This window comes from Amphiura filiformis, chromosome 4 (genome assembly GCF_039555335.1).
Source record: "Amphiura filiformis chromosome 4, Afil_fr2py, whole genome shotgun sequence".
Classification (NCBI taxonomy): Eukaryota; Metazoa; Echinodermata; class Ophiuroidea; order Amphilepidida; family Amphiuridae; genus Amphiura; species Amphiura filiformis.
The window spans coordinates 57,649,582-57,676,705 of NC_092631.1; the positions used below are offsets into that span (position 1 = coordinate 57,649,582).

Below are 27,124 nucleotides of genomic sequence, written 5' to 3' on the forward strand. Positions count from 1 at the left end.
GTATTCCTATTAAACCCAGGGATATCGATCCACAATGCTAGTATTAGCCTTAGATTTCACTCGTTGATTTTGAAAAATGGTCAGCCGGCAGTTAAAATAGTGAAATGAAAACGCAAATTCTGACAAAACTATGATATATCGCTCACGGTGATGTGTGTTAGAAAGTTGGGAAAAATCCTTCATTAGCGAACTATCTTACTTTGAAAAGCTAAAAGTTTGATCCAAAAAAAGGCTCGCGGACAGAGTTTAAGCCTATCAAAATCGAAAATCTTACACTAAATGACTAAATTTCACGCCTAAGTTTAACACTAGAATTTGAAAAAAAAAATACAGTATCAAGCACTACAATTTTTCCTGACATTTACTGAAAAAATGAAAATGATTGCTTTTCATTTGGCCGAGAAAATTAATTTTACATCGAAAAGGTGTAACTAAAAATTTAGCTCATTTCAACACCAAATTCGATCGTTTGTATTGCCTCATTAAATGACTGAGTGAGCCTTGCCAAACAAAAGAATCGGTTGTGCAGGCTGCTAACTGACTAACTGAATTGGATATCATCTGAGAGTAACTATTGAGGCTTGTACCCGGTCTCTCCACCTCATGTTAATCTTTCACTGTTCTTGATACAGTTCTCTCGATATGTAGGCCTATAATGTATCAAACACAGAATCTACTCTGACTGCCTTCAATCAGTGCCAACGTTGTACTGGATATATCTTCAAAAGTTGTTTGGTAGGGTCTTTGGACTATGTTCAATCCAGTGGCGTAGATTTCTTTTTGACATGGTGGGATGGGGTTGGGAAAAAATTCGTGAATCCAGCACCTTTTGGCGACATATTGAGGCTAAACGGATGAAAGATGGTGCAAAAGTGGATTAAATTCGCACTTTTGGGGCTAAAATGGTCAAATATGTGGTTAATTTGGTCAGTAACCCACATACAGGAGTCAACATTGGGGGAGGGGAGGGGGTGATTGTATGGACCAGCCCTGACAAAATATTAGGGGATTTATCACCCCATCCCAGGGATCTACGTACCTATGGTTCATTCCATCCACCAGAGTGTTCTGGAAATTGGCCATGCACTGTTTCATTCTTCTGCAAAATTGGTCTGCAAGGCAGCTTTGTTTATCTTCCTGAGTAATCTATCTGGTATTGCTATGGACCAAGACCCTAGTGGATGAGAGAGAAATTCTTCCATTTGCAAACTGCACCATTGTGCTATCACTATGATGCGGGATACATATCTGCTTTCAAGCTGATCTCCTTACCACGTGATTGAAAACTTCCTTCTTAATCATATTGCTGAAAGTCTTTAGCTGATGGAATTTCTTTGCTGGTGAGTATTTCGCTAATCTCTCATCCTTGAAGGTAGAATAGCTTTGCTCTCCAATTCCATACGCTCTCATCAGATCAGAGGCAATGTTTCTGGGGGCTTTTTGTTTGTTGTAGAGATGCGTGTGAGGTCCTGCTTCTCTGAGAATGGGTTGTTCCATTCTTGGATGAGGCCGATGACTAGCGCTGACACTGCTTTCTAATCTTTCTGGATTCTTGGAAGACCGAGAAGACGTGGATTTAACATAACCCCAGAAGCGTTTGCCAGGAGAGTTGTTATCAAGCAGGTTGGAAAACTAATCCTCTTTGGCATATTTAAGCTGATTAGAATGTTGGTTTCTAATCACTTTATACTTCTTATAATCATTAGTCTTCTTGGACTTTTTCCATTGATTGAACAGTCTTTGCTTCTTTCTAATGAGTTAACACCTGGTTAACGAAGCTCTAAATTGAGCCATGGAGAGTCATTGGTCTTACATTTAACAGACTTTTGAAGAATATAAGTACACATAGTCTGCATAAAGGCTCCATGGAAACTTATCCAAGTTTGTTCAACATTATCATATTCATTGAATTGAAAGTTAAGTAACTCCTGTTAGCTACCTCCCAATCTGCTTTGCTGTATTGCCAGATTTGTCGACTAACAGCCTTTGTTGTGGTAGGCTGAAGATTAATTGAACACTGAATGACAGTATTGTGACAAGCACCAAGGAGACAAGTGAGTAATATTGCTAATCAAGTTAGCACCATTGGTATGGTCAATAAGAGATTCACAGATTGAACCAAAGAATGTTGGCTGGGATATATGCTATTTCAATCCATAGCTGTGCTGGAGATCACTCATTAAAAAGATAATGGGATGAACAAAGTCCCCAAGGACAATGAGTTTAGAATCATGGGGCTAGAGCAGAGAGCTTGTGCAATACTGGAGCTATGTTGAGGAAGTGAGTTAGTGTACTCCCTTCGCTGTGCAGGGAGTGGGGCGATATTATACACTCCTCAAGAATCAGTTGAATGTAAACTCATTAATAAACGCGAACACATAATAAAGATTATAGTTTGATAATCATGAAAATACTTTCTTATATATTGTGCGCTATTTTGTCTTTTTCAGCTTCGCAGCTCCCATATCATATTGTGCCAGGCCTCGGGGATTTGGGAAGACCAGCCATAATTGATATGGCAACCCACCAAAAAGAATAACAAAAATTATTAAAATCGAGTGGGTTTAATCTTCTAGCCAGTAACATGATGTCTTTGAATAGGACGTTACGTGACTTTCGCCAACAGGGGTAATTTCATATTTATGCTTTTATTTATTGTTTTTTGTTTTTTTTGTTTTGTTTTTGTTTTGTTTTGTTTTTTGTGTGTGTTTTTTTTGCTTGTTTGTATGTTTGCTTTACAGCGATATACTTGTGTGCTTTTTTGTGTACAATATATACTTCCTTGTGTCTAGGCACGAAAGCAAGGTATATGGACTACAATAGAGAGATTGCGATTTCTAAACGTCGGGTATCGGACGCACGTCGATCTATTCAAAACTAATCTCCTGCATATCGAAGCGAGGTCGCGTATTTAGCCAATTTTGAAGATTTTGCACGTGCGAAATTAACGTACATACATCGTTGAAAATGCAGAGAATTTGTCCATTTCTAAATATGTTAAAGACAGTTAAGCATAGTGAACATAAAAGTAAAGTCTAATTATTATTATGATCCTTTTTGTTTGTAATAAAATCAGTATAATAAAGTTATAGCGATGTGTGAAAATTTGACTTAATTCAAACGCGAGGTTCATACGTAGAGATTTTCAATGTGTGTTTATATTTTTCCGTATAAAAATGACATTGCGATTTCACATTTTTAACTCCAACGTCGTATAAAACGCACGTGCCACGTTGAAATATTGTGATTTTAACCGCATGTCGAGGTTCATGCAACGCGCCTAATTTTCACCGCGAAAAAGTATCATTTTGAAAATAAAGTCATGATATATGTATGTAGTAGTCCTTAATCTACAGAAATATTAGTTTTTTGTAATAATAATATTCGAGAAGCACTGAAAAACAATCAATTTTAAGAGGCATGTTAAAATCAAATGAAGGTAACTTTTCGTTATTACATAGTTCATTGTTAAAAAAACATGTAAAGGCCCTCCAGAGTATACCAAATTTGTATTTCAAACATTTGGCCGCAAGAGAGCCGAATGCTGTATCCAAAACCGTTGGTTGACTATAAAGAGCCAATAAATGTTTAAACGTGCGTATAAACGTACGTTCAAACGCACTCTCCATGTGCTGCGTATGGAACATCGCAATATCTCTATTGTACGGAGAACAGTGGCGTCGCCAGACCTTTTCATGGGGGGGGGGGGGGTAAGAGTCACTGATTGCCAACGAGCCGTCTCTGTGTCGATATACCAAAATTAATAAAATCTGGGAGCAAAATACAAAATGTTATATCAGAGGTTGCACGTCGGGTCGTGGTCGTGGAATGCGTTGGCCTCTATCATGGTCTAATTTATTTCCTGATCCTCTTTTAAAGACATTTTCGGAAGACATCCAAAAAAAAGCTTATTCCCAAAATGTCAGTTGATTCCGATTTTGCGTTTGCATGATGCGTAGACAATGTGTTGTAATTTCGTTATGTTCAGAACGCAATTCAAATTTCACGATATTTTTGCTAAACGAATTAATCTGCAAGAAATTTTTTGTGCATAAATATTATGTAGCCAAAGGTTTCCAGTGGTATAAAAATCTCAACTTTTTTTGAGAAAAGTGGGGGATGATGTTGAGGATCACGAAATACCCTTTTAATACATGTATTTTAAATAGTAAGTAGTTTAATATTACCAGGATTTGAAGCTCAAGTTTGCATAATTAAGTAGTTAATTAATTGTGCAATTGACGGATGTTGATATATGACATTACCCGGCGTTTTACAAAGTGACGTATCTAAGATCCGTCACTATGTAAAACACCGGTTTCTTGGATAAACAACTAAATTGTTTTGCGTATCCCCAGCATCCGTCACTATGTTAAAACATGATTTTTCAATCTGAACGAACGAAATTCAATATTGTTCATTGAAACCTACGGGATTTCTTGACGGATGTTGATACCTGGGTATAATCCAAAAACATTTACGTAGAGGAGATATTTCAATGGATCATTATTTTAGTAAAATATCATTTTAATAAACTGTGAATGGTTCGAGTAGCTTCGACCGTACCACTGTTATCCATTCTTTGGCACACATCTCTGGCAAAACCTGAAATATATCTGGTAGCATATAACAGAGCGGTTTGAATTATAGGTCAGGTCATTACGCACTCGTTCGAACATCCACTGGAATTTTGTTTTACACAGTCTGTACTAAGTCAAAGCCTAATTGTGTTCCACAGATGTGCATCATTGAAGTACCCCAAGATCCTGCCTAAAACATCGGCTGTAATAATATTCCATAACGAACCTTGGAGTACTCTTTGGAGAACAGTCCACAGTGTCATCAACCGTTCACCACCGTGCATGCAGGAAATTGTCCTTGTCAACGATGCTAGTGATGAAGGTGGGTTCCATACACAAAATACTTCATTGGGTCAAAGATTTAATAGCTGGATAACGTTCGAGGAGGCTGCCTATTGTACTAACCACACATAGAAAAAGAAGGTGTTGAAGTGATCTTTTAAAGAGTCCTGTTTGTCCTGGAGACGACTTCTAACTTTATTCAACATGACACTAATAAAAAGAGTCTACCCACTTGCACATTCAATATAGGAAACTCTCTTTTGAAATCGTCCCGAGGACAAACTCCTGACACCTAAGAACGCATTTACATGACTCTTTATTGCATTCCACTTATCTGACATGGGTTTAAAATAAATTCTTTATTTGTAGTGGGTTGCATTAATTCCATTGGTGTTCGTGACAAGTTGAGGGTTTATCTTACATCCTTATAACTAAATACCTTGTATGACATGGTCTATTATGTTTCAATTCAGAGAGCTATACAAGGTTTGAGAAGTGTTCTTAGTCAATTTTGGGTGCTGATTCAGAATCTTTAATGTGTACTTTCATAAATGTGTTGAAAAGTCCTTACATTCTTTTTTTTTTTTTTTTTTGGGGGGCAAGGTGAATTATAGGGGGGCAAAATCGAAAACCTCCTTATATTATTTTGAAACTAAATATACATTTCAATATTATTACGATAGTTATATGCCTATTGTTATGTGCCCCAAATATTCCATAATAGTCATTAAAAGTTATATATTTTGTCACCAAACATTAATTTTCACTTGTTTTGATAATTATCTCCATTTGTACATGGAATATTCTGAAAATTCATGGAATGTTCTGGCTGGAAGTTCATGACAAATTCTGGAAATTCAATGGAAGGTGTTCCTGCTGGCGCTATTACAGTAACCGTATATACACACTAATGAAATGTGATTGGTTTGTGTTGTGTTAATGTGCTATTATTTTGAAATAGATTAATGATTGTTATTGGCTTGTGGTGATCTAATGTGCTATTTTTAGAAATACTGTAATGTGCCATAAATATTTTAGATTATTCTAGAATGGTAAGAAATGATATTTAAAGCCTGGATTGGAAATGATTGGGACAGCAGATAGCAGACTATCTGTGAAACTTATGTTAGCCAGTATTGGTACAAAGTTGCCATTATTTTGTGAAGTCTTCAAACTTCGGTTCGTGGTTCTTGTACGTGTGTTGGAGAGAATAAAATACGCCAAAGGCGGTAGTAGAAACCAATAGTGATCGATCTTTGTCGACTTAAAGAAGTATCCCCATCAACGAACTGTGATATTTTTCTGGACTGACATAGTGTGTTATCTGTCTGTCAAGTGGAGCAGAAAGCTTGCTCAAGAGATCTTCGAGAGAGGAGCTTACGGTCAACACTATATTATTTAATAAAGACTCTACAATTAAAGTTTTTTTTTTTTTTATATCGCGGCGGCCAACATACAACAGGGGAGGGTCAGGAAGGAGGACAAGATGTCCCATGGGGAAGCTGACCCTCACCCTCGGCTACCGCCAGTATTACCTCCCTATCCACTTCCAATGCCATCCCTCTCCTCCCTATCCCCCTCTTTATACCAGGCCCAACCAAAGACATATTATATCACACACAAAAGTATATACCAAGCTTGACGTTTGGAACAAAACATATTTAACTAATTCAATCACTAATTTTCAACAAAATATGGTGGTGTTTTACCCAAACCAATTTGATTTCTAATTATTAGTCTTTTAACTACACCCGGGCAACTACACCATAGACCCTAGAAATTACAGGGTCTATGACTACACAATACATAACAGGTAAATTTGCAGTCAATGAGGACATGTGGAAACTATTATTCTTAAGTTGACGTATTTTTGTTCATAATTTACTGCTTACTATAAATTTTCGCGTTCACATCGACTTCTAGAAGCTTTGATGACAGAGTTGGTTTTGACACAATCCTCTATAATCATCTAAACGCTTCTGAACTGTATTTCGTAAACTCTCTATTATTTATTATGTTATGGTTTTATCTATTAAAGCCATTCTTCTACCATCAAAGCTGGATGACTATGCTAGGAAACTGAACTTCGACATCAAACTATTTCAAATGGAAACGCGAATTGGTTCAGTGAAAGCAAGAAATCTTGGAATGGCGAAAGCGACAGGTGAAATTTTAGTGATACTTGACTCTCACTGTGAAGTGACTGAAGGCTGGTTGGAACCATTGGTATATAGGATAGTACAAGACAGGTAAAAATATCGAGAATTTAATTTGTATTTAGTAGAGTATGATCGATGAGTCTCGAAAATTCTCTCATTTTCCTCCAACTCAATCGAAAATCTGATATTTCAATAATGTTAGTTTGTATAATAGGGTGAGGGTACTCTCGTATATAATATATATGGGGAAGTGCCACTCTAATGGGTCGCTTTTTGATGATTTGATGACATTTAGGCACATCATCCGTCAATAATATGACGTACGCTTCAGACACGAGCCGAAAACCCCAAATATTCCGTTTCACATAGTGGCGTACGTGCGACTTACGCTTCAAAAACCTGCTGAAACCCTAAATCTTCCGTTTCACATAGTGGCGTACGTGCGACTTACGCTTCAAAAATCCGCCGAAACCCCAAAATCTTCCGTTTCACATAGTGGCGTATAAGTTTAGAGCTAGATATATCCTGTAAAAGTTATTCCTATTTAAGTTACAGTTTAATAGTAAATCCTTTAACTTCAATTTCAAATGTAATCGGTCCACTGAGAGATAATATTGGAGGAGTACTGACTATGTTATTATATAATTAGTAGCATATCCTTCAAACGCGTTTTTCTCGGAAATGTATTTTGTGTTTGTCCTGCACGTACGCCAATATGTGTTGCGACCGACGATATAATAATAGTAACGAATGACTTGAAAAGACGGAAAAAATACAAGTTTAAATATCAAAAGAGTAAGTTTACTATACGTTAGAAAAAGTTGGAGGACATCTCCCATTCACCCGTATGTGATGAATTGACTACGTAATAATCACGCACTCAAGGGTAAAGACTAACTGCACGTATCCACTCCTTTTGAAAGCCGCGTCTTGCTAAACAATTGTATTTAGGCTAAAATATTGATTTGAAAATGTTATCTTCATATTTCATGCAAAAAAAAATTTTTAACTTAAAAACCCGACACATGTACCTGGTGTAATTTCAACGAAGCATTTCACTGTTTTGTAGTGAATGTGGATGTGGATGGTGGCGTCCTACCATTCATACTACAGTTCATTCATAACTCACTTGTGTTAAGTCCACAAACACAATGTGTCTGATTTCCCTGTGCGATATTGCTATGGGTTGTGATGCTAGGTATTATATTTTCAGTTGGATGCACCATTACAAAGCAAACAGTGAATGGACGCACAATACTGTGTGAGGCCTTTGATTCCCAAATGAGAACAATAGTCTGCATATTGTTACCAGCATGTAAATAATGGCTTGTTGATGGTACAATTCATTGTTGCTGATGTCAAACTTGTCAAAGTATCAATTGTGATTGTATCATAGTTAATGAGAAACTTGTGGTTGTGGACTTAACACGGTTTGGAAAAGAATATTATACACAAGTACGCCAGAAATTCAGTGGCATTTTTGACACGGAAAATAGGTAGCTTCTCTTTTGATGTTTACTGAGGTATAAATAGTGTGGCCTGCAAATTAACACGTAAAATTGAGAAGGCTATTTAGCATAATAAACGGTTAGTTCCCGATACACTGTGGAGCAAGGAAACATAAGTGGTTATGTGCATAGTAAATACACTATTAAATCACAGCGAGATGTAAATTGGGCGATGTTGTCACAGCTCATTAGAGTTTGTCACTCGCTCTATTGCAACTTGTAGTAATGAAATAAGAGGCTGTACATGAAGGCATTGGAAGTAGAATATGCCCGATAAATTAAGTAAATTGAGTAAACTTAGAAACAATAGGCAGCTATGACACAAAAGGTAAGACTCCAAAATTAGTGAATAATGTTAAATATTATATGGTAAGATTTTTTCCTTTACTCGTGGGTGAAATATTGGAATATAAATTTTCTAACAACAGACCTGAAAACTTATCTCATTGAGTTTTAAAAATTATTGTGTAATTTGTTGATCCAGACAACCTAGCGGAAGCCCTATTTATTTATTTATTTATTTATTTATTTATTTATTTATTTATTTATTTATTTATTTATTTATTTATTTATTTATTTATTTATTTATTTATTTATTTATTTATTTAACAGTGGTGATCAGTAACATAAACCGAGTTGAGCAAATGAATATATATCACACTGATATAAAATATTTACATACCGTTATTTGAACTTACCTTGTAAGACGGAGGATCATCAGACGACTGTTAGTGTTATAAATATATATCTAAACATATTTATGCCTTTATTCACCATTTAATTTAGAACTCGTATTGTTACGCCAGTTGTTGAAAATATCCATCCTGATACTTTCGAGTACCTAGGCGTTGATCTTCGTTTTGTTGGTGGCATACAGTGGAAGTTGGATTACATGTGGCAATTAATGCAACCAACTGATATTGCATCATTTAATAAAAACGTAACAATGCCAAAAAGGTAAAGCAACAAAAAGTTGACATATCTTATAAAACCATGTAATAATTATAACATAGATATTTTAAGAAAAAAACCCCAAATACTAGCTGGGGAACGCGGGTGGTTTTTTCGATCCTGGTTTGCTATCACAGGGAGTTATATACCAAAATATTCCCTGAAGTGTAGGGAATACAACATAGGTGGACATCCTTGCCAACGTGAATGTTCTTGTGACCTTTGATCTCAAGAGCATCCACTTTGGTAAGGATGTCCACCTATAACCTACTTAATAAGTATGTATTTTTTATTGGTTTGGATAGCCAGGGGTGTATATTTTCAGAATCTGCCATGTGAAAATTGCTCAGTATGTCGTCTAATCTCCCCGAGTATAACCTAAAATGTCAATGATATTTTTTTGTGTTTTTATTCCAGAACTCCCACAATAGGTGGCGGGCTTTTCGCTGTCGATAAATCATTTTGGAATAAACTTGGAGCATTTGATGACGGATTCAAGATCTGGGGTGGTGATAATCTGGAACTTTCATTCAAGGTAAAATGTAGTCCTGCTTTCCCTCAACGGAGCGCCAGATGAGTTGATTGTCAATGAGGCGAATGGCTGTTAACTACTACTAACGGTGCAAATGCACTGGTTTGTAATAACATCTTATCAAAAACCACTCTGCACGGCTTTTCAAAATTCTAGAGGTCGTAAGAGAAGATTACGGACCGACATGACAACCTGAAGATTTGTAGTGACAAGCCTCTGGAACACCTGCACCCCAACAGAGATTCCTCTTCCTAGTTGTAGTGTGTTTTCATACAAAACGTTTTAAAACGTTTTCATGACCATTATATAACCCGACATTTTATTGTTATTAAAACGTTTTTATGAAAACCAAAAGCCAAAATATAACTTATTAAAAACGTTTTTAAAACGTTTTTGTGTTTGCTGGGGAGTATTCACTTGGTTTTGTCAAACAAAAATCCAAAATTTTCAAAAATTATTTGTTTTACCTTTTTTTAAATTAATTTTTGGTATTTCAAATGTTTTGAAATTTTTAATGTGACTTAAAACACAATTCTGTATGGTTATCCTAAGAAACAATATTCTTCTGATTACAAAAATGTCTTTTGTCATGAAAATAATGAATTTAAACGTGAAAATGCATTTTTACTAAAAAACCCATTTTGAAGGAGGTAGTACATACATTTACTATTTATAACCTCATCTACATAAAATGTGAATATTTGTTTTGATTTTTAATGTTGGTGCAATAAACCATTTCATCTAGCTTAATAAACTGTTGATGTAGAACTATAGAAATTTCACCTTTTCCTGTGGAACACAATGTACTCGTTAGAAAAATTCTGGATTTTATATTTTATAAGGGTAAATAATGCTTTCGTGGCTTTGTCAGCTGTAAAAATATACTATTATCTTACATTATCTTGCACTTATACTATTATGAAACATGCATGCCAATCATTTGAAATAAAGACAAATAAAATAAAGTGTAAAACTGTCCTTTTTAGACTAGTTTGTCACTTGCTATTGTCTCCCATTGATAAATTTGTTTACAACTGCACGGCAACTGTTGCGATGTCAGTGTAGTCTCTATCGCACACTCCGCGCAAAATGTGGAGAACGGAATCATATTAATTGTCGACTGAGAAGACTACGTGTCAGTCCCAGCCAGCTTGAGCTCCTTCGTATTTAAGGTCGCGTATTTAAGTGCCGAAAGAGCACCAGTCGATTGAAAACAACCAAGACTAACGTTGTGCCAACTGCACCTATCGCCGTCTCGGCCCAAAACACACAGCCCTATATAAAACTTTAAAGCCAAAATTAAAGCTAGAAAACAGGCCTATAAAATATATTAATTATAATAGTTTGCGACTGGCAATCCGGACAAATATTTGCGTAACTACAGACTTGACATTTAGTATGGAATATTTTTGTCTCAAAATTCGATGACTGGTCTGGATGGAGTCTGCATAAACCGCACGGGCTAAATATTAATTGCGGTTGATATAAAATGTGCTTTCCATAAGTGTACATTATGGTGCTCACTTACGGTCTGAAACTAAATTCCTCCAACATACCTCTTCTGACACAAATAATATGGTAGATAGATACCACATGCACACATGCATTGAAATTAGTCGATGAATATGGGGTGTTCAGAAAGTCAAAGGTCATTAAGGGTCACACCACGACTGTGTTCTTCTTAGACAGCAGTTATCTCTAGATTTACTTATGTCTGCTTGCAAAACGCATTTCGGTCATAGCTCCTGCCTACTTGACTCAATTGTGACCAAATTTGGTCACAGGCATCATATCCCATGACCACAAGTGTCACACGACCAACTTGTGGGCAAAGGTAACGCAAAGCTCATTAGGCCTAAAAGCGTGCTCTCACTTCAAAATGAATTTTCTTCTACATATTACATAACACAAGGTCATGCTTTGCACATATGCATTGGCTTTAGCCAGTAATTGTTCATGGAGTTGGGATCAAAGGTCCTTTAGGGATGAGCAGGGGGTGTATATGGGTAGATAGAACGTCAATTTGCAGGGGCGTGCCCAGAAACCGGGACCCGGGGGGGGGGCTAAAGTCTGAACGCAAAATGTTGAAAGGTGTAACATCGCCGCAGTCGCGCTTGCGCGATAGGGGTGTCTGAGTATGAATGGCCAAGTGGTCCAAAAAACGTGTAAGACAAACGTGTAACGTTACACGTGTAAGATTGCATCTTATACGCGTAAGTAAGGTAAGGTGCATCTTACACGTGTAAGAATGAAGCAGGATTTTTAAGTTGACGAATCACAGAGTAAGAGATCACAAACAACCAATCATCTTACGCGTTGCAAACATCGACCAATAATATGTAAAGACGTTTTTAGATTTGTAACACCCACGACTTCTTATACGTGTAAGATTTTGAATTTAGCGATGGACGATACGCGATATTATCAGATATTATTGGCGGCGTACCGAGGATAAGTATAGAGCTCGTCACGAACATCGCAAACAAGGCATTTTCTAAATTTGTATGAGTGCTACAATGTCCTGTATTGTATGCCGAAACTCTGTCAGGAATTGTTCCGATTGTTGGACCTCAGGGTCACAGTCCAATTTATCTCACTTTCTGGTTACTTTTTGTCAGATATCTGGAGTCAATTTGTACTCAATATCAATTAATTTCAAGAGGTCAAAGTAAAATGATCACGTTCTACCGTGGTACATATCGATATCGTGGCTGAGATTATTTGACGCTCGTCGTATGTTTTAGTCAAACTTGAATACCGTCCATCCCTAATAGGCAATTCTTACGCGTGTAAGAAAAGCTATGTCGAGATTTCATTGGTCAAAGATGAATACGAGTAAGGTGATTGGTTGTTTGGGGTTTAAATATGGGTTCTTTATTATGATTCGTCAATTTAAGCAACCCGCTAGATTCTAAGACGTATAAGATGCGATCTTACACATATAAGATGCAATCTTACACGTGTAAGATGCCATCTTACACGTGTAAGGTTACACGTATAATCTTACACGTTTTTTGGTCCACTTGGCCATTCATATCTGAGGGGGGATGTGCCCCCCTCAGAATTAGAAAATTTTTGAAAGTAAAAGCCCCAATAGAGCCATTTGGTGCAACATTTGTACACATTTGCAGGTTATTTTCAGAGCATATATTTTACCCGAATTCCAACTGAGCCGCCGCCGCAAATTTTAGTTTAATACGAACACACACATGCTCAATAACTCGCAATCAAAGCCTCAATGAAGGCATTAATGGTCAAAGGACCACTGCACATTCCACACTCAGGGGGTGTCTGAGGGGGTTGTGTCCCCTGATAGCCATGGTCACATTTTAACATGTGAGGGCGGGCTTCATTAAGCTTCATGTGCACCAAGATCCTGCCTTAACTGTGTAATCCAATAGGAAAATGAAGAAAATTTGGATTTTGACCCTCAAAACTCCAACCTAGCATGATTTTTAGAAAAAATGCATCTGTGGAATACTACTTACTATCAAGTAGTGAAAGCCACATTTCATGGCCCTGGGTGCTCAAAAATGTGGCCCTTAAATACATACACACATGTTAAGACATAGGAAGCCATTGATAATGCTGGGATCGACACACAATTTGGGAATTTCAGGCGAGCTACTTTTCCTCATAACATTGCCAATTGTAGGCCTACATACATGATTGACCCCTCATTTTTTAAGTTAAATGATTCACTTTTTAATGAAAGCAATTTTAGATGAATTTATTAAATTTCAAAATTTTATGAACATGCCTACCCCTGAGAATTAGAAATTTTTTGAAAGTGACATAATTAGACCGTAATATAGTATGCTTTGAAAATGTCTATTGAGACCCAGTGATTATTTTTAAAACGGTAATAATTGAGTTTTGATCTTATAATTACATTTTGCGTCAAAATAATTCCAAAGATGTTTAATTTTTTCTGCACCGAGATAGCCAAAAGTGACCACTTCTATGATGTTGAGGCCAAAATAGCGCAATTAAATTGTTAATACGACGGGAACTCGTGTTTTGAAGCAAATTTCTCGTGCGTTTAAGAATGAAATCGCTTATTTGTAGACGGAAATAGAAAACAGATCTTTTTTCTTTGCAAAGACATCAGTTTCAGACAAACATCTCAACTTTTGGCACTTAAAATCAGGTATTAATCATGTCCATAGCCTATAAAAATGAGTCTTCTAAGAAAATTGTTTTTTTTATAAATTCTTTATTTTTGGAATCAGTGGTCAACATCCTAAAAAAGTGTAATTGCTTTTTATCGTTAGTCGCTCCAAAGTTATAAAACAGGAAAATATGATACTTTTCGCAATTTTCAGCATTCAAGGGCCAGAGCAACATTTTGACCACGTTAAAATGTATTTATAATCCCATTAACATCAGGAAAGTGACTTTGTTTACAAAAAATATGTACAATCACAAATTTAATATCACCGAAAAGCGACATGTGATCATTTCACCCCCTCTTATATCATGCATAATATCAGGACGTGTAAATAGGCATATGTCTAAAGTTTGGGGGGGGGGGGGGACACCAAAGGATTTAGTGTAGTGCACCCCTTTTTTCTTTTGATTGAAATGACCTCTAAATGACCTTTGATCCCAATTATGTTTACACTACATGGTTATAGCCAATATATATGCCCCAGGCACTTATCCCTGCGCCGTGTTATTTGAGAAAAGAAGCATTTTGAAGATATTCGGTCAGACATCGAAAGTGACCCCTAAATGACCTTTGATCACAATTCCATGTACATTTATAGACACTGACTAAAGCAAATGCATATGTGCAAATCACGACCCTATGTTATGTAATGTGTAGAAGAAGAAGTATTTTGAAGTGAGAACACATTTTTCGGCTTAATGACCTTTGCGTTACCTTACACTTGTGGTCATGCGATGCGATGCCTGTGAGCAACTTTGGGCAAAACCGAGGTTTTTCGTCTCTGACCGGAAGTGACCCCTTAATGACCTTTGACCCAAAATAAAAAAACACGTGTACACTGGGTAACATCAATTCACGTGTGAATATACTGTGCGGGTTTTTTTGGCTGATAAACAATTTTGAAGGTATTTCGTTTTATACCGGAATGACATTTGACCCCAATTAAAAATACCACATATACTTTGGGTAAACACAATTCATGTGTGAATACACCATCACTCTCCTATGTTTTTCTTAGCTAATAAAATTTTTGAAGGTATTTCGTTTTATACCGGAAGTGACCCCTTAATGACATTTGACCTCAAATATCTGTGTATGATTTATAGACACGGGGTAATAACAATGCATGTGTGCAAGCTGCATCATCAACCTATGTAATTTGTGGGAGAAGTAGCATTTTGAAGGTATTTCGTTTTATACCGAAGGTGACCCCTTAATGACATTTGACCCCAAATAAAAAATACCACATATACACTAGGTAAACATAATTCATGTGTGCACATACCGTCACTCTCCCATGTTTTTTAGCTAATAAAATTTTTGAAGGGATTTGGTTTTATACCTGAAGTGACCCCTTAATGACATTTGACCCCAAATCTGTGTATGATTCATAAACACTGGGTAATAACAATACATGTGTGCATGTTGCGTCACCGTCCTACGTAATATGTGGGAGAAGTAGCATTTTGAAGGTATTTCGTTTTATACCGGAAGTGGCCCATTAATGACCTATGACCAGAAATAAAAACAACAACACATATACATTAGGTAAACATAATTCATTTATGCACATGCCGTCACTCTCCTTTGTTTTTCTCAGAAATTTGGTTTAATACCAGTAACCCCTTAATGACCTTTGACCTTAAATCTGTGTATGATTTACAGACAGTGGGTAATAATAAAGTATGTGCGCAAGTGGCATTACTGTCCTATAATTTGAGAGAGAAGTGGCATTTTGAGTTGAAATCACGTTGTTGACCCTCAGATCCCTACGTGACCCTTGACCCCACAAGTTTCATGTGACATGTAGGAGCATGGTCAGTGATGGTTGTGACTAAGTTAGGTCAAAATAGGTGTAAGCATGTCAGTGCTAGAGCAAATATAATGGTCGACAGAAGAAAGAAGAACTAGACATAGCTGTAGTCTAAGACCACGAACACAGCCGTGTTGTGATCCCTTAATAACCTTTGACCCAAAATATATGAAACCTCATAGAAATTGGCTAATGTCTATGTATGTAGGTGCACGTGGCATCACTTTGTCATGTTATTTGTTGCAGAAGGGGCATTTTGAAGGTTTTTCGTCTGAGACTGGAAGTGACCCCTCAATGACCTTTTTCTCCAAATGAAGTAACATCAATTCATGTGTGAATGTACCGTGTCTATGCTACGTTTTTCTTGGCTGATGTTTTTTTTGATTTTTTTTGTTTTATACCGGAAGTGACCCTTAATGATCTTTGACCCCAAGTAAAGAATACCGCAAATGAATTGGGTAACCACAACTTATGTACAGTAAGTCCTATGTTTTCCTTAGCTAATAAATTTTTTGAATGTATTTCGTTTTATACCGGAAGTGTCCTTTGACCTAAAAAAATACCACATACACATCAGTTAAACGTAATTCATGTGTGCACATACCGTCACTCTCGTATATTTTTCTTAGTTAATAAAATGCTAGAGCAAATGTAATGGTCGACAGAAGAAAGAAGAAGAAGACGAAAGAAAGAAAGAAAGAACCTGTAAGAAAAAAGACACAGCCGTGACTAACGTCAACGGCTGTGTAATAATGATAATACACAGCCTATACTATTATCATATATTATTTATCCATTGTATGCGCATGCATGATAGCTTGCTCCTGACTAAATTCAGGATGTATTTCAAGAAAAGGACTGCGTTGCTTTTGATTTTCCTTCTCAGTGCCTATTCCGTTGTGCAATTGTTTATCAATTCTCAACTTTACATTGAAACAAGCAATCAAAGGACTTAGTGATAAAAGAGGCAGAGAGTATCACAACGAATATACCGGCAATTGACATGAATGGAACATTTTCGACAAATCAGCCGATGAATTCAAGCAATTTTGCAACGAGCCAGGACGATATGTCAGGTAAGGTATTTGTTTATTTCTATTTATTATCTCTTTATTTGAGGGGTCATTGTTTGTAATTTTGAGAAGCAGTACAAAATATGGTTCCAGCATGCATAAGTTGCGTAGTGATGTTCTCAACGTCAGTGCAGAATTGTGGTGTGCAACTATATTATTTAATAAAAAGTTCAATTATTTGTATTTAGCGCGTTTTTCATAACAACCCTCTATCTCTAAGGACCGCTATCTTTAAGGTTCGCTATCTCTAAGCTTTGCCATCACTAACGTGTAAATTCAATGGAGATTAAAATCCCGCTATCTCTGATAGAAGGGTTTGCTATACCTAAAAAAGCTCCGCTACTTTTAGGGTTTGATATCACTAATTCGGAATAAGAATCGCTAGTTCTAAGGTTCGATATCACTAATTTTAAATACGGTTCGTTGTCACCAATTTTAAATAAGGTCCGCTATCACTAATTTGTTGAAGGTTTGCTATCTCTAAGGTTCGCTATCACTAATTTTGATTAAGGTTCGCTATACTTAAGGTTCGCTATCACTAATTTTAATTAAGGTTCGCTATCATCAATTAATTAAGGTTCACTATCTCTAAGGTTCGCTATCACTGATTTTGGTGAAGGTTCGTTATCGCTAAAGTTCGTTATCAATAATTTTAAATTAGGCCCGCTATCTCTAATTTTAAATATGGCCCACTATCTCTAATTTTATATAGGACCAGCTATCTGGAATTTTAAATGAGACCTGCTATCTCCAATTTGAAATAAGACACATTATCTCTAATTTTAAATAAGGTTCGCTGTCTCTAATTTCAAATAGAGCCCACTATTTCTCATTTTAAATAAAGCTCTTTCAAATAAGTTCATTTTATATATAATAGCGCCTTCGAATTTACAGTATCTGAACACTTAAAACAAAAGCCATTTCCTAACACACTAAAATTAAATTACAGGATAAAGTAGTCAATAGATAGAGAATTTTGTCTTGCGTATTTCGAGGAGCATAATTGAAAGAGTACAATTAGAGGTTGATATGATTTGAGAGATTCAATTATGTTTAGTTCCAAATATCAACACATGTTTTGACATATATAGAACAAATACGTACTTATAGAATGATCAATATCCATTAAAAGACAAACGAGTCTCGTTAAGATATGATATAGAAATTAGCGCGCAAATATGAAGCAAAAATGTTGAATTAAACACATAAAACTCCTCCAAAGTATGCTGAAATCATGACATATGTTGCACTTTTCCAGGGTATGAAGTAGAACACTAAACTCGTAGATCGTGTGCAACTATCATCACCATGCCGTGTTTGTGATCATGTTGTACTGAATACACGGATCATAGTAATATTGATGTTATAAATATGTAGGCTAATTAATGTTAAAAGCACTAGAGATTATGATTTAAAACATCTGTTTACGATCGTTTGTTTCCTCAGAATGCCGGTAGTGATAAACTGCGTGCCTGGTAGCATGGCATAGACCATAAATGGTCTATGCTGGTAGTTATAGTTTTTCACTTTCGGGTCACAAAACTGATTAAAAGTTAGGATAAACGTTGTTTAAGCAATGTGAAACTTTCTTTGTCAAAGATGACGTGTCAATAAGCCTAGAAACGTTTTTTGCCTCGTACTTAACATGCTTAACGGTCATCTTCCGCCATTTGTATATAGTTTCGTTAGGGATGAAATCAAAACTCAATCAGCGGTCGAGTTTAAATTTAATCCTTGTTTCGCAAAATGAAGTCTTTTTCGAGGACGTATTTTGCGTTAAATTCGCATAGGCTTTCGGGAATTACTAATATATCTAGCTCAAAATGGGCAATTGCCATGTACATATTGGATCATGACGCTTCTATTCAGTAACAAAATTTTAATACTACTAAGGACTTGGAAATGAAGCCTAAATTCTCACGCAGGCAATTATTTTTACATCAGTGATATTGATTTACTCAGCCCAGCAAGAGCAGAGAACTTCAAACTTCAAGTGCACTATACTACAGTTAGCAGCCTGGACAACCGATTCTTTAGAAATGCTTAGTCGCGCTGAAAGTCGATCGATACATGTTAAAATCAGCACAATTCAGAGATACACCTTTTTGCTATGAAATTAATTTTCTCGGTCAAATATAAAGCAATATTTTTTCTTCTTCAGTAATGTCAGTTAAAAACTTGGTGCTTGGATATACATTTTTTTACAAATCCTGGTGTTAAAATTAAGCATCAAATTGTGTCTTTTAGTGTGATATTTTTGATTTTATAGGCCTTCAGTTCGCACGCGAGCTTTTTACGGAATTCATTTTTAGCGTCTCAAACTAATATAGTTTGCTAAAGAAAGATATTTCCCACCTCTGTAAAGCACATCGTGTGGGTCTATATATTATAGTTTTGTTAGAATTTCCGTTTTTATTTTACCCTTTTCCCTTCATACTCAGAAAATGTCTAACTCAGTACTTTTATCTCGAGAGCAACCAACAGAAATAGTCGATATTTCCTTTGTTGTTTATCCAGGTCAATTTTCCATTGAAAGCAAATTGCCCGACCAGCGATTTGGTAGCCCAAATCCCCAATTGAGTGTTCTGGTTAAACATGATCAGTAGGAGCGCTATAGGCCTGGGAATTTCTTTGCTATATTGAAGTTCTAGCAACACTGTAGCCATGCCGGTATTCCTATTAAACCCAGGGATATCGATCCACAATGCTAGTATTAGCCTTAGATTTCACTCGTTGATTTTGAAAAATGGTCAGCCGGCAGTTAAAATAGTGAAATGAAAACGCAAATTCTGACAAAACTATGATATATCGCTCACGGTGATGTGTGTTAGAAAGTTGGGAAAAATCCTTCATTAGCGAACTATCTTACTTTGAAAAGCTAAAAGGTTGATCCAAAAAAAAGGCTCGCGGACAGAGTTTAAGCCTATCAAAATCGAAAATCTTACACTAAATGACTAAATTTCACGCCTAAGTTTAACACTAGAATTTGAAAAAAAAAAATACAGTATCAAGCACTACAATTTTTCCTGACATTTACTGAAAAAATGAAAATGATTGCTTTTCATTTGGCCGAGAAAATTAATTTTACATCGAAAAGGTGTAACTAAAAATTTAGCTCATTTCAACACCAAATTCGATCGTTTGTATTGCCTCATTAAATGACTGAGTGAGCCTTGCCAAACAAAAGAATCGGTTGTGCAGGCTGCTAACTGACTAACTGAATTGGATATCATCTGAGAGTAACTATTGAGGCTTGTACCCGGTCTCTCCACCTCATGTTAATCTTTCACTGTTCTTGATACAGTTCTCTCGATATGTAGGCCTATAATGTATCAAACACAGAATCTACTCTGACTGCCTTCAATCAGTGCCAACGTTGTACTGGATATATCTTCAAAAGTTGTTTGGTAGGGTCTTTGGACTATGTTCAATCCAGTGGCGTAGATTTCGGTTTGACATGGGGGATGGGGTTGGGAAAAAATTCGTGAATCCAGCACCTTTTGGCGACATATTGAGGCTAAACGGATGAAAGATGGTGCAAAAGTGGATTAAATTCGCACTTTGGGGCTAAAATGGTCAAATATGTGGTTAATTTGGTCAGTAACCCACATACAGGAGTCAACATTGGGGAGGGAGGGGTGATTGTATGGACCAGCCCTGACAAAATATTAGGGGATTTATCACCCCATCCCAGGGATCTACGTACCTATGGTTCATTCCATCCACCAGAGTGTTCTGGAAATTGGCCATGCACTGTTTCATTCTTCTGCAAAATTGGTCTGCAAGGCAGCTTTGTTTATCTTCCTGAGTAATCTATCTGGTATTGCTATGGACCAAGACCCTAGTGGATGAGAGAGAAATTCTTCCATTTGCAAACTGCACCATTGTGCTATCACTATGATGCGGGATACATATCTGCTTTCAAGCTGATCTCCTTACCACGTGATTGAAAACTTCCTTCTTAATCATATTGCTGAAAGTCTTTAGCTGATGGAATTTCTTTGCTGGTGGGTATTTCGCTAATCTCTCATCCTTGAAGGTAGAATAGCTTTGCTCTCCAATTCCATACGCTCTCATCAGATCAGAGGCAATGTTTCTGGGGGCTTTTTGTTTGTTGTAGAGATGCGTGTGAGGTCCTGCTTCTCTGAGAATGGGTTGTTCCATTCTTGGATGAGGCCGATGACTAGCGCTGACACTGCTTTCTAATCTTTCTGGATTCTTGGAAGACCGAGAAGACGTGGATTTAACATAACCCCAGAAGCGTTTGCCAGGAGAGTTGTTATCAAGCAGGTTGGAAAACTAATCCTCTTTGGCATATTTAAGCTGATTAGAATGTTGGTTTCTAATCACTTTATACTTCTTATAATCATTAGTCTTCTTGGACTTTTTCCATTGATTGAACAGTCTTTGCTTCTTTCTAATGAGTTAACACCTGGTTAACGAAGCTCTAAATTGAGCCATGGAGAGTCATTGGTCTTACATTTAACAGACTTTTGAAGAATATAAGTACACATAGTCTGCATAAAGGCTCCATGGAAACTTATCCAAGTTTGTTCAACATTATCATATTCATTGAATTGAAAGTTAAGTAACTCCTGTTAGCTACCTCCCAATCTGCTTTGCTGTATTGCCAGATTTGTCGACTAACAGCCTTTGTTGTGGTAGGCTGAAGATTAATTGAACACTGAATGACAGTATTGTGACAAGCACCAAGGAGACAAGTGAGTAATATTGCTAATCAAGTTAGCACCATTGGTATGGTCAATAAGAGATTCACAGATTGAACCAAAGAATGTTGGCTGGGATATATGCTATTTCAATCCATAGCTGTGCTGGAGATCACTCATTAAAAAGATAATGGGATGAACAAAGTCCCCAAGGACAATGAGTTTAGAATCATGGGGCTAGAGCAGAGAGCTTGTGCAATACTGGAGCTATGTTGAGGAAGTGAGTTAGTGTACTCCCTTCGCTGTGCAGGGAGTGGGGCGATATTATACACTCCTCAAGAATCAGTTGAATGTAAACTCATTAATAAACGCGAACACATAATAAAGATTATAGTTTGATAATCATGAAAATACTTTCTTATATATTGTGCGCTATTTTGTCTTTTTTTCAGCTTCGCAGCTCCCATATCATATTGTGCCAGGCCTCGGGGATTTGGGAAGACCAGCCATAATTGATATGGCAACCCACCACGACGAGTACCAAAAATTATTAAAATCGAGTGGGTTTAATCTTCTAGCCAGTAACATGATGTCTTTGAATAGGACGTTACGTGACTTTCGCCAACAGGGGTAATTTCATATTTATGCTTTTATTTATTGTTTTTGTTTTTGTTTTGTTTTTGTTTTGTTTTGTTTTTTTGTGTGTGTTTTTTTTGCTTGTTTGTATGTTTGCTTTACAGCGATATACTTGTGTGCTTTTTTGTGTACAATATATACTTCCTTGTGTCTAGGCACGAAAGCAAGGTATATGGACTACAATAGAGAGATTGCGATTTCTAAACGTCGGGTATCGGACGCACGTCGATCTATTCAAAACTAATCTCCTGCATATCGAAGCGAGGTCGCGTATTTAGCCAATTTTTGAAGATTTTGCACGTGCGAAATTAACGTACATACATCGTTGAAAATGCAGAGAATTTGTCCATTTCTAAATATGTTAAAGACAGTTAAGCATAGTGAACATAAAAAGTAAAGTCTAATTATTATTATGATCCTTTTTGTTTGTAATAAAATCAGTATAATAAAGTTATAGCGATGTGTGAAAATTTGACTTAATTCAAACGCGAGGTTCATACGTAGAGATTTTCAATGTGTGTATATATTTTCCGTATAAAAATGACATTGCGATTTCACATTTTAACTCCAACGTCGTATAAAACGCACGTGCCACGTTGAAATATTGTGATTTTAACCGCATGTCGAGGTTCATGCAACGCGCCTAATTTTCACCGCGAAAAAGTATCATTTTGAAAATAAAGTCATGATATATGTATGTAGTAGTCCTTAATCTACAGAAATATTAGTTTTTTGTAATAATAATATTCGAGAAGCACTGAAAAACAATCAATTTTAAGAGGCATGTTAAAATCAAATGAAGGTAACTTTTCGTTATTACATAGTTCATTGTTAAAAAAACATGTAAAGGCCCTCCAGAGTATACCAAATTTGTATTTCAAACATTTGGCCGCAAGAGAGCCGAATGCTGTATCCAAAACCGTTGGTTGACTATAAAGAGCCAATAAATGTTTAAACGTGCGTATAAACGTACGTTCAAACGCACTCTCCATGTGCTGCGTATGGAACATCGCAATATCTCTATTGTACGGAGAACAGTGGCGTCGCCAGACCTTTTCATGGGGGGGGGGGGTAAGAGTCACTGATTGCCAACGAGCCGTCTCTGTGTCGATATACCAAAATTAATAAAATCTGGGAGCAAAATACAAAAATGTTATATCAGAGGTTGCACGTCGGGTCGTGGTCGTGGAATGCGTTGGCCTCTATCATGGTCTAATTTATTTCCTGATCCTCTTTTAAAGACATTTTCGGCAGACATCCACAAAAAAGCTTATTCCCAAAATGTCAGTTGATTCCGATTTTGCGTTTGCATGATGCGTAGACAATGTGTTGTAATTTCGTTATGTTCAGAACGCAATTCAAATTTCACGATATTTTTGCTAAACGAATTAATCTGCAAGAAATTTTTTGTGCATAAATATTATGTAGCCAAAGGTTTCCAGTGGTATAAAAATCTCAACTTTTTTTGAGAAAAGTGGGGGATGATGTTGAGGATCACGAAATACCCTTTTAATACATGTATTTTAAATAGTAAGTAGTTTAATATTACCAGGATTTGAAGCTCAAGTTTGCATAATTAAGTAGTTAATTAATTGTGCAATTGACGGATGTTGATATATGATATTACCCGGCGTTTTACAAAGTGACGTATCTAAGATCCGTCACTATGTAAAACACCGGTTTCTTGATAAACAACTAAATTGTTTTGCGTATCCCCAGCATCCGTCACTATGTTAAAACATGATTTTTCAATCTGAACGAACGAAATTCAATATTGTTCATTGAAACCTACGGGATTTCTTGACGGATGTTGATACCTGGGTATAATCCAAAAACATTTACGTAGAGGAGATATTTCAATGGATCATTATTTTAGTAAAATATCATTTTAATAAACTGTGAATGGTTCGAGTAGCTTCGACCGTACCACTGTTATCCATTCTTTGGCACACATCTCTGGCAAAACCTGAAATATATCTGGTAGCATATAACAGAGCGGTTTGAATTATAGGTCAGGTCATTACGCACTCGTTCGAACATCCACTGGAATTTTGTTTTACACAGTCTGTACTAAGTCAAAGCCTAATTGTGTTCCACAGATGTGCATCATTGAAGTACCCCAAGATCCTGCCTAAAACATCGGCTGTAATAATATTCCATAACGAACCTTGGAGTACTCTTTGGAGAACAGTCCACAGTGTCATCAACCGTTCACCACCGTGCATGCAGGAAATTGTCCTTGTCAACGATGCTAGTGATGAAGGTGGGTTCCATACACAAAATACTTCATTGGGTCAAAGATTTAATAGCTGGATAACGTTCGAGGAGGCTGCCTATTGTACTAACCACACATAGAAAAAGAAGGTGTTGAAGTGATCTTTTAAAGAGTCCTGTTTGTCCTGGAGACGACTTCTAACTTTATTCAACATGACACTAATAAAAAGAGTCTACCCACTTGCACATTCAATATAGGAAACTCTCTTTGAAATCGTCCTGAGGACAAACTCCTGACACCTAAGAACGCATTTACATGACTCTTTATTGCATTCCACTTATCTGACATGGGTTTAAAATAAATTCTTTATTTGTAGTGGGTTGCATTAATTCCATTGGTGTTCGTGACAAGTTGAGGGTTTATCTTACATCCTTATAACTAAATACCTTGTATGACATGGTCTATTATGTTTCAATTCAGAGAGCTATACAAGGTTTGAGAAGTGTTCTTAGTCAATTTTGGGTGCTGATTCAGAATCTTTAATGTGTACTTTCATAAATGTGTTGAAAAGTCCTTACATTCTTTTTTTTTTTTTGGGGGGCAAGGTGAATTATAGGGGGGGCAAAATCGAAAACCTCCTTATATTATTTTGAAACTAAATATACATTTCAATATTATTACGATAGTTATATGCCTATTGTTATGTGCCCCAAATATTCCATAATAGTCATTAAAAGTTATATATTTTGTCACCAAACATTAATTTTCACTTGTTTTGATAATTATCTCCATTTGTACATGGAATATTCTGAAAATTCATGGAATGTTCTGGCTGGAAGTTCATGACAAATTCTGGAAATTCAATGGAAGGTGTTCCTGCTGGCGCTATTACAGTAACCGTATATACACACTAATGAAATGTGATTGGTTTGTGTTGTGTTAATGTGCTATTATTTTGAAATAGATTAATGATTGTTATTGGCTTGTGGTGATCTAATGTGCTATTTTTAGAAATACTGTAATGTGCCATAAATATTTTAGATTATTCTAGAATGGTAAGAAATGATATTTAAAGCCTGGATTGGAAATGATTGGGACAGCAGATAGCAGACTATCTGTGAAACTTATGTTAGCCAGTATTGGTACAAAGTTGCCATTATTTTGTGAAGTCTTCAAACTTCGGTTCGTGGTTCTTGTACGTGTGTTGGAGAGAATAAAATACGCCAAAGGCGGTAGTAGAAACCAATAGTGATCGATCTTTGTCGACTTAAAGAAGTATCCCCATCAACGAACTGTGATATTTTTCTGGACTGACATAGTGTGTTATCTGTCTGTCAAGTGGAGCAGAAAGCTTGCTCAAGAGATCTTCGAGAGAGAGCTTACGGTCAACACTATATTATTTAATAAAGACTCTACAATTAAAGTTTTTTTTTTTTTTTTATATCGCGGCGGCCAACATACAACAGGGGAGGGTCAGGAAGGAGGACAAGATGTCCCATGGGGAAGCTGACCCTCACCCTCGGCTACCGCCAGTATTACCTCCCTATCCACTTCCAATGCCATCCCTCTCCTCCCTATCCCCTCTCTTTATACCAGGCCCAACCAAAGACATATTATATCACACACAAAAGTATATACCAAGCTTGACGTTTGGAACAAAACATATTTAACTAATTCAATCACTAATTTTCAACAAAATATGGTGGTGTTTTACCCAAACCAATTTGATTTCTAATTATTAGTCTTTTAACTACACCCGGGCAACTACACCATAGACCCTAGAAATTACAGGGTCTATGACTACACAATACATAACAGGTAAATTTGCAGTCAATGAGGACATGTGGAAACTATTATTCTTAAGTTGACGTATTTTTGTTCATAATTTACTGCTTACTATAAATTTTCGCGTTCATCGACTTCTAGAAGCTTTGATGACAGAGTTGGTTTTGACACAATCCTCTATAATCATCTAAACGCTTCTGAACTGTATTTCGTAAACTCTCTATTATTTATTATGTTATGGTTTTATCTATTAAAGCCATTCTTCTACCATCAAAGCTGGATGACTATGCTAGGAAACTGAACTTCGACATCAAACTATTTCAAATGGAAACGCGAATTGGTTCAGTGAAAGCAAGAAATCTTGGAATGGCGAAAGCGACAGGTGAAATTTTAGTGATACTTGACTCTCACTGTGAAGTGACTGAAGGCTGGTTGGAACCATTGGTATATAGGATAGTACAAGACAGGTAAAAATATCGAGAATTTAATTTGTATTTAGTAGAGTATGATCGATGAGTCTCGAAAATTCTCTCATTTTCCTCCAACTCAATCGAAAATCTGATATTTCAATAATGTTAGTTTGTATAATAGGGTGAGGGGTACTCTCGTATATAATATATATGGGGAAGTGCCACTCTAATGGGTCGCTTTTTGATGATTTGATGACATTTAGGCACATCATCCGTCAATAATATGACGTACGCTTCAGACACGAGCCGAAAACCCCAAATATTCCGTTTCACATAGTGGCG

At 36.5% G+C, this 27,124-nt stretch overlaps 1 protein-coding gene across 1 annotated transcript in view; it reads left to right on the forward strand.

Moving 5' to 3' along the window:
• The window catches only part of LOC140151122 (sphingomyelin phosphodiesterase-like), a 496,863-nt gene that overhangs the window by 453,379 nt on the left and 16,360 nt on the right, over positions 1 to 27,124 (forward strand). The gene's annotated exons all lie outside the window — the stretch shown is intronic.